Source organism: Mobula hypostoma, chromosome 19 (genome assembly GCF_963921235.1).
Source record: "Mobula hypostoma chromosome 19, sMobHyp1.1, whole genome shotgun sequence".
NCBI classification, from domain to species: Eukaryota; Metazoa; Chordata; class Chondrichthyes; order Myliobatiformes; family Myliobatidae; genus Mobula; species Mobula hypostoma.
This window is the reverse complement of record NC_086115.1, coordinates 39571995-39584143: the sequence shown is the minus strand read 5'-3', so window position 1 is coordinate 39584143 and position 12149 is coordinate 39571995. Positions and strand designations below refer to the sequence as shown.

Here is a 12149-nt window from a genome sequence, read left to right as displayed (position 1 = left end):
AAGACCATCATACATCCAATGTACAGAGACAAAACAAAATGTGCACACAATGAAAGTAAGCAAATAGCATTCAGAACTGAAGTTCATGAAATTGAGTCCACACTGTGATAGTTGCAGGCCACAGCCACAGTTCAGTGCTGAGATGAATAAACCTTGTGGAGCAGTAAGCTGAATTTCAATGCAGAGTTGAGGAGAACTCACGGAGCAGAGACTAGAAACCTCACCTCTGGCTCCGACACCCTGAACTTTTCAATCTGATCTGCGAGTTCAGAAGCCTAATGGCCTGAGGGAAGAAACTGTTTCCCACACTGAACGCGCTTGTTTTTATGCATTGGAGTCTCCTGCCTGATAGAAGAAAGACAAAGAGGATGCAGGCTGGATGGATGGGATCCTTGATAATACTAAGGGCCTGTGTATGCAACACTCCCGATAAATGTCCCTGATGAATGGTCGGGAAACCCCAATGATCCTCTCTGTCAGTCTCACAGTCCCTTGTCAGGACTTCTGGTCCAATGCTCGGCTGCACCCTTATCAGCTGGAGAAGCAGCTTCTCATAACGTTCTCAATGGTGCTCTTGTAAAATTCAGTTAAGATGGTGGGGGTTGTCACACTTGCGTCAATCTCCTTGGGAAGTGGAGGCGCTGCTGTGCCTTCTTACTCAGCGAGGCAATGTTGAGGGACCAGGTGAGGTGTGACGTGAACTCCCAGGAATCTGGTGCACTTAACTCTCTCTCCGGAGGAGACATGTACACACAGAGGGGAAAGGTTCACCTGCACCTTCCTGAAGTCTACAATGATTTCCTCGGTCTTCTAGACATTCAGACATAGGCTGTTCTCAGATCAGTCTACCAGCCGTTCCACTTTCTCCCTGTACTCCAACTCATCTTCGTTGTGATGACTCCAACCACTGTTCTGTCATCCGCAAACTTGATGACACAGTTTGAGCTGAATCCTGCGACGCAATCGTGCGTCAGTAGTGTGAACAGTCGCAGGCTGAGCGCACAGCCTCAGAGAACACCAGTGCTCAGCATGATGAGACTAAAGGTGTTGCTGCCCCCAAGGACTGACTGTGGCCTTTCCGTTAAGAAGCTCAAAATCCAGTTACAGATGGCGGTGTTGACACCCAGTGAGAACAGTTTCCCCACTATTTTCTGGGGTATGATGGTGTTAACCGCTGAACCAAAGCCTATAAATAGCAGCCTGGCTAATGAGGTGCCATTTTCCAGATGGGAAGAGAGAGAGGGTGGTGAAAGAGGTTTGGAGATTTACAGAAGCAGGAAATTGGAATCACAGGGTCATTCTACAAACAGACAGCAGGTGCTCCAAAGGAGATCACCCAATTTGTGACTGGTTTCTCGATTTGTGAACACCAGATGCAGTAATCAAGACTGGAAGAAATTTAAATCAATTTGCTGATTCACTTAAAAAGGCAGTTTGTCTCCCCGGATGTTAGGAATGGATGAGGTAAAAGGACAACTACTTCATTTCCTGTGTGGTTGCATGGGAAAATGCCCCAAGATGGCCTGTGAGGTTGGCAAAGGCATGGTTGGGGGCTGAAATCATTCTCTCCCACAGTGACAAGCAGTTATCAGGTTTTCTAGCTGTATGAAGAACGTGGATGTCAAAGACATTTCCCCCCACAGGTGTTCAACCCATTGAGTTTCTTCAGTAGTTTGCTTTTTGCTCCAGATTCTAGCACTTGCCAAATCTTGTGTCTCTGTGATACCAAAGATTTCCCCACTTAGGTAAGAGAATACATCTGCCAAGCACGAATTATGTGCCTCACTTGGATAGGATATGGCTGGAGGTGATGATAACTACAGGGTTTCTTGCTCAAGGATTTTGAAGGCCCAGTTAGATACTTTCCAACTAGTTACATTGTTCTACAGTGATCTTGTGTTGATTTTGCTTGAGTTAGCTGTGGTTCACTGATCCTCCTCGTCACTACAATCCCAGAGGCCACTGAAGAAGTTCAGCATGAACCCCTGAATCTTCAAGAACTTCTATGGGGCACCATCGGGAGCATCCTGACTGGCTGTATCACTGCCTAGTATGGGAACTGCGCCAACCTTGATCGCTGGGCACTGCAGAGAGTGGTACAGACAGACCAGCACATCGGTGGATGTGAACTTCCCTCCACTGAGGGCATTTACAGCAGCAGGTGCGTAAAGAAGACTATCGGGGACACCAGTCACCCCAGCCATAAACTGTTTCAGCTGCTTTCGTCTGGTAAACGGTACCGCAACATTAAAGCCAGGACCAACAGGCTATGGGGCAGCTTCTTTCTACAAGCCATAAGACTTATAAATTCACATATCTGTAGACTGTGACGGGGTCATAACGCAAAGATTTTTACTCCCTCACATTGTGGGATGGATGTAAGATTTAAATAAATTCAAATTCAAATTCAAATTCAGAAGTCTAGGCTCAATGGCCGGAGCCTTAATGACTTGAGTCTCTGCAAGTCCACAGGGAAAGTCAAAGTCCCAATGTCTGCATATGCATAAGTCCACTGGAGGCTGGAGACCAAAGACGGCTTCTCCGGGGGTTATGCGTGGGTGGGAAGAGGGAGGAAAGGGGCTTGCTTTGCTGTGTTGCTTGGTGTGTTGTATTTTTTTACGTTCTATGTTGTTCTGCTCAACTCTGTGAGTATGCAATGTTGACAGCAGGATGTATGACTGCCCCAGTACGTCCTTGGGTATAACACACAGAAATGCTGGACGAAGTTAGCAGGCCAGGCAGCATCTATGGGAAAGAGTAAGCAGTCGATGTTTTGGGCTGAGATTCTTCATTAGTCCTGATGAAGGGTCTCGTCCTGAAACTTCAACTGTTTACTCTTTTCCATTGATGCTGCCTGACCTGCTGAGTTACTCCAGCATTTGTGTGTGTTGATTTGGATTTCCTCATCGGCAGACCTTCTCATGATTGGCATCCTTGGGAATGCTGATAATTAACACAAATGACATTTTATTGTATGTTTTGATGTACATGTGATAAAGAAATCTGAATGTGAATTTGAATTATTGAATTGAATTGACTTTATTACTTGCACTCTTCATATACATGAGAAGTAAAAATCTTTATATTACGTCTCCGTCTAAATGTCCAATGTGCAATTTATAGTAATTTATAATAGTATGTACAATAGGACAGTCAATATAACATAGAAATCCAATTGTATTAGCATGAATTAATCAGTCTGATGGCCTAGTGGAAGAAGCTGTCCCGGAGCATGTTGGCCCTGGCTCTTATGCTGCGGTACCGTTTCCCGGATGGTAGCAGTTGGGGTGACTCAAGTCTCCAATGATCCTTCAGGCCCTTTTTACACACCTGTCTTTGTAAATGTTCTGAATAGTGGGAAGTTCACATCTACAGATGTGCTGGGCTGTCCACACCACTCCCTGCAGAGTCCTGTGATTGAGGGAAGTACAGTTCCCATACCAGGCCGAGATGCAGCCAGTCAGGATGCTCTCAACTGTGCCCCTGTAGAAGTTTCTTAGGATTTGGGGGCTCACACACAAGGACTCAAATACTTGCACTAATGGCACTTTGTGCATTACTGTGATATTCTGATGCTGCTGCAACTTATTTTCTGCTACTTATCTATTTAATACTGTTTTTCTATTACTGTCTTGTTTTTATCTACCGCTTTATTTAATTGTCTGAGAGGAAGCCAAACAAAGTTTCATTGTACCTATGTATAATGACAATAAAGATCATTCAATTCAATACCAAATTTCTTCAACCATCTGAGCTGAAAGAGGTGTTTTGCCTTTTTCACCACACAGTCAGTATATACAGACCATGTGAGATCCTCAGTGATATGTATGCCAAGGAACTTAAAATGTTTAGCAATGGGTAGGCTTGCCAATCAAACAGTCATTTTCTTCTGAAAAGTATTGTGATTCCTGAGCATTGCTTGAGTTGCACTAATCCACGTAAGTGGAAGTATTCCATCTCACAGCTAGTTTGTGTCTTGTCGATGATGGAAGGACTTTGGGAAAATGTGGAGAGAGTCCCTCATGGAAGCTCCTGATTTGGCCACAGTATTAATGTGGTTTTCATGTCAAGTGAATCATCCTGCATGTTAATCACAAGAAACTTAATGATAGACATGCCATTGAATTTCATGGTCAGGCAGAAAGACTCTTTCTGTACTAAGTGATGCAGAGGTATCATTTTGAGAAACATTCCAAGTACAGGTGCTTAAATATTTGTGTTTATTTGTATTTGGAGCCATCTTTTCTCAATTTGAAGATCTAGTGAAAATTTTGAGGTCAGTCCCTAAGGTGATTTCAAATTCTTCATGTGAGTTAACAATGGAGGCTGGATAAAGTGAAGAACTGGAGAAGACATGAGTTCTTGAAGGAATACTGCTCATTACACAGGGAGTAGAGTGGTTTTATCAGTTAACTTGAGGAAGAATCTTTTCTTGTGTAAAAGCTTGCATATCCTTGGAGAAAATGTGAGGTAAAGGTAGTGGTGAAGACTTCCTTCCTTTCTAACAAATTCTGGAGAGGTGTTGATATAGGAGATGCAGCAGGGGGGCTGAAGGTAACTCTCGTGTCAAGACAGGTCCTAAGCATAGGCAGAGTGCAGAATAACTACAGAGTTAGAAAGCCCTTCAATCCTAGAACACTTGTAGCTGATGCATTTCTTAGGTGTATTCGCTGTTATAAATAGGAAAATAAAAAACTAAATTTATTAAGTGGCATCAGAGAGTGCCAAAGTAGATGTTCACAATTTTGTGTAAGTTGCCAAATATACAGCTCTGGAAAACAGTAAACAGCCAAAAATATCCAGTTTCCAGCTCTTCAAAGAGATAATATACAGGGATTATCCTTGACCTTTTTTTAAATATTCGTCTCACAAAAGCTGATGGACAGAAATCCAGTGGGACTCACAAAGTCCTGCCCTGAATAAGCGTTACTAGCACAGCAATATTGAAGCTCATTTTTAATGTCCTTTTACAATTGCAGGAAGCAGATTGGGCAAAATGGGTGTTTGATGTTTTTTTGCTCTTTGGCACAAAAACAGAGAGAGGGGATTGGTAAAAGAGATGGATTGACCGCACTGTTTAATGCTGGTGAAATAGCTGTCATATGGTGTTGAAAATGGGTGAAGATCACTGCAGTGAGGTGCAACTTCTGTTAAACGTTTTTACTTACTCATACATCACACTTGACAAACAACATTGGCTAGCTCAATGCTTTACAGTATAGGCGACCTGGGTTCTATTCCCACTGCTGCCTGCAAGGAGTTTGTACGTTCTCCCCGTCACTGCGTGGGTTTCCTCTGGGTGCTCTGGTTTCCTCCCACAGTGCAATGATGTGCTGGTTGGTAGGTTAATTGATCATTGTAAATTGTCCTGTGATTAGACTAGGATTAAATCAGGGGGATTGCTGGGCGACGTGGAGCAAAGGGCCGGGAGGGTCTATTCCACGCTGTATCTCAATAAATACATAAATAAATAATCATTCAGCATTCCTGAATTTTTGCCGGAATTCAGATTGATCCAGATGAAAAAATGTCTCTTGTGGATTCCCCACCTATTTTATACCCAATCCCAGTGATGGATACATATGAGCATTTCCACATACATGGAATAGAATGCACTTACAATGCTACTGAGATACTGTCATTTCCTTTGGGATCAGTATAGTATTTATCTATCTATCTAGATAAATACACGTTTCTTCAGTTGGGACCAGTTAAATTTTACCATGGTCTTCATCTGTGATAGAATTGTGAACAGAAAATCCCTGGACTTTTAATCCTCTCCTGTTGATGGAACTGGCCCATCTGGAAAATATCCCAAATTTAATGATTTGTGTGGGCGGCCATATCCCTAATACCCCAGCCATAATGCTGCATTAGTACACAGAATCTGGGCAACCACTTGCCAAGTCTGTCACCATCTTAGCCCAAGAATATATTTTTGATATCTCCCCTCATATGTTCACATGAAGGACAATTCTGTGCATTAATAATCAGTGTTTCCATGCTTTGATTCTATGATTCTGGTGCAGGTCAGGATCAAACAAGTGCTCCTTCTTCCATCGCGGGGTAGTCTGTGCCTCAAGGTGATTTTTGCTGTGTCTTAGAACATTGGAGATTCTGATATTAATGAGTTCCTTCTGCAAACAAGCAAGAAATTCAGGTACTTGATATTTTTGGGTCCTCACGTTTGTCCCAGCTATGAAGATACCCCATGATAAGGCACTATTCCCACCACTTCGCTATCCAGCCCGATTAAAATTATTTCCTAAAGATTCCAATCCACGTGTTTTTCTGGATCCCAAAGCGGCATTGGACTATGTTAATTCTATTTTGGAGGTGGCTGAGATTTGAATGGCATTAGGTCTTCTGAATAATTTTCTGAAAGAAAACAAGCTTTGAAGATTTCGGATATGTTGAAGATGGACCATTTAAAGAAGATGTGAACTTCTTGATTTGACTGATGAATGACTTTTTCGAAACCTGTTTGGTACACTGAGTGGATTAACACAGCGAACAGATTGTTAACTGGTTTGATTCTTTGCTTTTATCCTTCCTTTTCTTCATTAATTAAGTGATAGTTTTCATAGTTTATAAGGTCTTATATATATAGTGAGGAGTGCTTAGTAGATAGATAATTAGTCTCAGTTTTTCTTCTAAAAACAGTTTTTTATTGGGCAGTAAGTCAAAGGGATAATGGCGCCGATTTTTCTTCGTCAGAGATTACATAGACATTTTTCTTTTTGTTTAGGTTTAATTTTATTGTTTTGATGTCTTTGGAGATTGTTTTTGCATTCCCCAGTATATTTTTAATGATTAAGCATAAACATCTTTTTTTTCCTCTGAAGGGCTTTCTTATTTTAGGGCTGTGTGTTTTTTTTTGTAAAGGGGGGGAATTAAGGAAAACTTTTAAAAGCATTATTATAAATTGGGCAGCTCGCGGAGTTCTGTTTCTTTTTTATTTTTCTATGAGGTCACATTCCGGCTTTTTCTTTTTCTTTGCCGGATTTCTGGCTTTTGGGATGGTGGGAGGATTGGGGTTAGTTTTCAACTATAGGTTTCATTATAGGATTAACTTTAGTTTTTTTTTATTGTATTTTTTCCCATTACGGAGTTCCGGAGCATGCGTGTTTTCTATATGGTTATACTTATCACCGCCATTGTTGATTAGCCTGCTTTGGTATGCGTGTATTTATGTGTTAAAAATATTTTATGGTAGTTAAACAGATAAACGTTATTAGTTGGAACATACATGGCTGGAATCATCCAATTAAGCGAAAGAAGACTTTTAAAATTATTAATCGATTCCAACCCGATATAATTTTCGCTCAAGAAACGCATATCAGAACGGGCGATCAAAATAGACTTTTTTAAATGTGGAAGGGCCTTCAATATCATGCCACTTGTCAAAATAAAACAACGGGAGTATCTATTTTTATCATTCCGGGTACTGTCAGCCGGAACCAGCTGAGCCCAGGACTCGTGTAAGACAGGGTCATCACGCCCTGTAGTAGTGACAATATGGAGCCACTACCCACTACCCCATGTACCTGGACATGTATCTGCTCTGATATAATTATACACATTTAACTTGTTCTTGTGCACTGTGAAATCTAGTGGAGAATTACTTTTACTATGACCTTCTGATTCACACCAGGAATGAAGTCAAATTTACACTCCCAGGTCGTGAAAACATGTAACAAAATATGATTGATACTCCAGGTTTTGTTTTGCAAGGTGTTTCTTCTGGGTTATAGAATTCTAAAATTTAATTATTTTACATTATATATATATTTGAATATGTATGTGATATAGTTCATAAATTCAAATATCATTTTCAAATATGGATATGGAATCTATATTCCAAATCAATATTTAAGCATTTAACTTCCTTGATGCAAAGCTGCCTCCTACATGTTCATATGTACTGGAGTGACTAAAATAATTTTTGATATTTCAATTACTAATTTACAGTGCCATTCCCAGAACACAGCAGCAAGCCCTGTTAGTGCATATATATTATTTTTTTTATTCCTTTAAATGGTATGTAATCTTGTTAATTTTTTATGGATAGATTTTCATTCCAAGTGCCAAGGTAGAGTCAGATACTGGGTTGACCTGGAATTGGTATGGAAATTACTTAAGGAGATAAAGAAAATTCAGTCCACCAACATTCCTTGAAGGGTATTTAATGGATTAGTGGGAATAATATGTTTTTCAGGCTGTACATAGCAGTAATAAATACCTGATAAAATCCATAAAAATGTGTAAACAATTTTTGAGCAACTGATGGAATCATGGAGCAATTTTTTTAAAAATATGTTAAAACAAAGGACCTGCTGAGGACACTCCCTGCTGCTCTTGAGTAGGTGGTTGTCAGCCTCCTTCCTAAAAGCTACTGCAGTCTTTCTGCTAAAGGTCCTCACACAGTGCATTCAGTTCCAAGATTTAGACGAAGGGAGAACAATTTATTTCCAAGTAAGAATGGTTTGCAGTTTGGAGGGGACCTGTTGTGACGAAAGACCTTGACGAGAATGGTTCGGACCCAAAAGCTGAGGTATCCGAAGCAAGGTTTGAGGCACGGTACTAAACTGAATCAGAGGACAAATCAAACGCTAGACGATATCACTAATAAGCTTACGATTGAGCATTGAACCTATGTTTAGGTGTTCCTTAAATACTCAATTCTTGGCACCCAAAACGTGATTATCAATTAACAGAAATGCCCAAAGCCTCCAAGGAGGCCTCACCAGCTATCCGTAATTTGGAGAGTTACAGTGTTTAAATCTCGGAAGCTGGCGTGGTTGGGAGCATCTTGTAACAGGACCCATTCCCCTACGGCCGACTCCTAATGGCGCTGGTTGTAGATAAGTGTTGGACTCAGGATGTATGCTGGTCCAAAAGTCTCTTCACCGTGAAGACCTGCTACCCATCCATAAACCTAGGTGGTGGTGGACCCGATGATAGTGGGGCTAAGGGGCTGGTGCAGACAAATTTTAATTTAGAGATGTGGAAGGTGGGGTAGTCATCTCCAGGGTATGTTCTCATTCTTGGTTGGTCCATTTGGTCTGGCCATTGGACTGTGGGTGAAACCCAGAGGAAAGGCTTGCTGTTCCCCCATTCAGTTTACAGAAAGCCCTCCAGATATGCGATGAGAATTGTGGACTATGATCCGAGACAATGTCCGCTGGGAATCAGTGGATCCTGAAGACCGGGTCCGGGACAATCTCGGCCATCTCTGCAGTGGAAGGTAGCTTCTCCAAGGCAATGAACTTCCCGACTTTCAAAACTGATCGTCAACCACCATGATGACCGATTTTCCCTTGGATGTCTGGAGACCCGTAACGAAGTCCATGGAGATATGTGCCCAAGGTCTCTTGGAACGGGTTGGGGTGGAGGAGCCCTTGAGGTCAGGTATGGTGCTCCTTGTTCTGGGCGCACACCTTGCATGCCTGCATGTACTACCAAAACTCTTTCATCATTCCAGGCCACCAATACCTCCTCTTGATAAATTCGAGCGTCCTGGCCATCCCAAGGTGTGTGGTTATTCTTGACGATTGCCCCCACTGAGGTGCCTGGGACTGGACAGAACTCGGGACAAACAGCCAACCCAGAGGACCGTTGTCAGGAATTTCCCCTTGTGCTTGGATTTTCTGAACAAGAGCAAAGATGCCCCAATGAATTGGGGCAAAATGGTGGTAGGCTGCTCCTCTTGATCTGATTCATCACACTGACAGGACAAGGCATCCGGCTTCTGATTCTTAGACCCCACAGATAGGTCAGGATAAAATTAAACCGGTTAAAACAAAAAGACCACATGGCCTGCTTGGAATTCAGCCTCTTGGCCTCCTGAATATAGGCCAGGTTCTTATGGTCAGTCCAAACAATTAAATGGCTTTTGGCCCCCTCCAGCCAATGACACCATTCTTCCAAAGCTAACTTAACCGCAAGAAACTCCTGATTCCCGATGTCATAGTTCCTCTCTGCTGGGTTAACTGTCTGGAGAGGAATGAACACGGGTGCAGTTTGCTGTGTGAAGGTGATCGTTGAGATAAGATGGCGCCGATGTCTGAAGAACCCACCTCCACAATGAAGGGAAGGTCTGAGTTAGGAGAAACCAAGATGGGAGCTGTAGTAAACTGCTGTTTAAGCTCTGCAAAAGCAGCCTCTGCTTCAGTAGTCCAGAAAAAAAGGCCCGTGGATTTTTTAGTTAGGGCCATCAGAAGAGCTGTCACCAAGCAGACCCCAAGAATCGTTGGACCTGTTCGATACCGTCTGGTGGTGGCCAGTCTCTGGCTGCCTGGGCCTTGATAGGATCCATCTCACGATTACCATTAAAGATGATGAAACCCAAAAATGAAACAGTGGTCACATGAAACTCAGGCTTCTCCAACTTGACGTAAAGTCCATGAATTAGTAGCCTCTTTAAAATGTCCCTAACGTGAGCGGCATGCTCCTCCATGGACTTCGAGAGGACAAGAATATTATCCAAGTAGACAAAGGCACACTTACGAGAGTGTCCCAGAGAATGTCTTTTATAAAGGCTTGGAAAATGGCTGGGGTGTTTGCAAGGTCAAAGGGCATAAACTGGTACTCATAGTGCCCTGTTGGTGTATTGAATGCCATCTTCCACTCATCACCCTCCATGAAATGGACCAGATTATATTTAATTTTATGAATACCCTTGCCCCTTGGAGCATCTTGAAAGCTGTATTCATAAAAGGAAGGGAATAGCAATTCTTGGTCATTATGCATTTTAATCCCCTGTAATCAATGCACTGCCACAAACTCCCATCTTCCTTTTGTACAGAGAAGAAGCCTGCGCCAGCGAGTGAGGTAGAGAGCTGAATGGAGCCCGTGGCAAGAGCTTCTGTTATATACTCCTCCATGATGCTTCTCTATGGGCCTGAGAACGTGAACAAATGATCCCATGGAGGACAAGTACTGGGCTGCAGGGTCACTGTGATGGGAGTGTCAAGGCCTTTTCCTTGCGGAAAACCTCCTCTAAGTCCTTGTAAACAGAAAGGATTTCCTTGCTGCTTTGTTCATCGGAGGATCACCGGTTTGAGTGATACTATCCTCTCCGAATCTTCCTTCGAATACGACTCCCAAGACTTTTTTGATGACAGGGTGATTCAATGGGCTTCAGAGTCCTCTCTCTGAGCTCACGAAGTTCAGCTGTGGAAACAGTGGTCAAATCAGAGTCTGACTCCCTGTCTGTTTCCACAGGCAGCAGCAAGGGGACATTACAGAGCATCCCTGGGAATAGGCTTCAAGGATCTGCATAAAGGAGTCTTTCTCTTCCTTGAGTCCTGACTACCGGTTCCCTTCAGCTTAGCAGCAAGTCTCTCAGACTTCATGGGCATCTCTTTGATCTTCTCCTGACCTAGAAATCCCTTCTCTGTAGTTCTTGAGGGATTCCGACCAGACTGGGTTGGGACTTGCACTGTCCCATTGGCCAGATCCAGTTTGTTTGCTCTTGAGGACTGGACTAGGTCTCCAGGAGGTCTCAGGCTCCCCCGCACTGACGCCCACCCCCTTACAGGTTGCTGGTCATGAAAGGGTCTGGGTGTTGGACATAAACAAAGCCTCTTACGATGACCGGTCCAAGCAATGATTCTTCCCTCTCCTCAGCCCACTGATGGGTTACGCTGGGACAGCTGAGGGTGCCCGAGGATCAGAGGTATGAGTGGAGAGTTAATAATGTAGAAATTAATGTCTTCCACATGATCCCCTATCCTCATCTGCAATTCCACAGCCTGTTGCTGGATCTGCCTGGAATCTAGCAGTCGGACATCTAAGACAGTTACCAGCAAGGACTGGATCAACACTCACATGGCATGTCAAACTAAGAGGTGTTTCTAAATCCAGAAAATTACCCACTGCCCCCGAGTCCACAGAAGCCTTCATCTGCCCCAAGTTCTTACCCCAGGTGAACTCCAACTTCAGTGTAAAACCAGAATTCATGGGATTGGGAGTAGTGCTGCTACCATCAGAGTCCTCCTGACACTGGATGGTCTTAGCAGTTCCCCAGGTAGCTGCAGCTTCAGACGTTTGGCTCACAGGTGACCTGCCTCCCTGCAGTAAAAGCAGTAACCTCGACTCCGACACTGGGACATCTCATCGGCGGAGAGCCTGGTGCAACCGACCTG

General features: G+C 43.2%; 1 protein-coding gene across 2 annotated transcripts in view; it reads right to left on the bottom strand.

The window, feature by feature from the left end:
• dntt (deoxynucleotidyltransferase, terminal) overlaps window positions 1–12149 on the bottom strand; it is a 329435-nt gene that overhangs the window by 18056 nt on the left and 299230 nt on the right. The gene's annotated exons all lie outside the window — the stretch shown is intronic.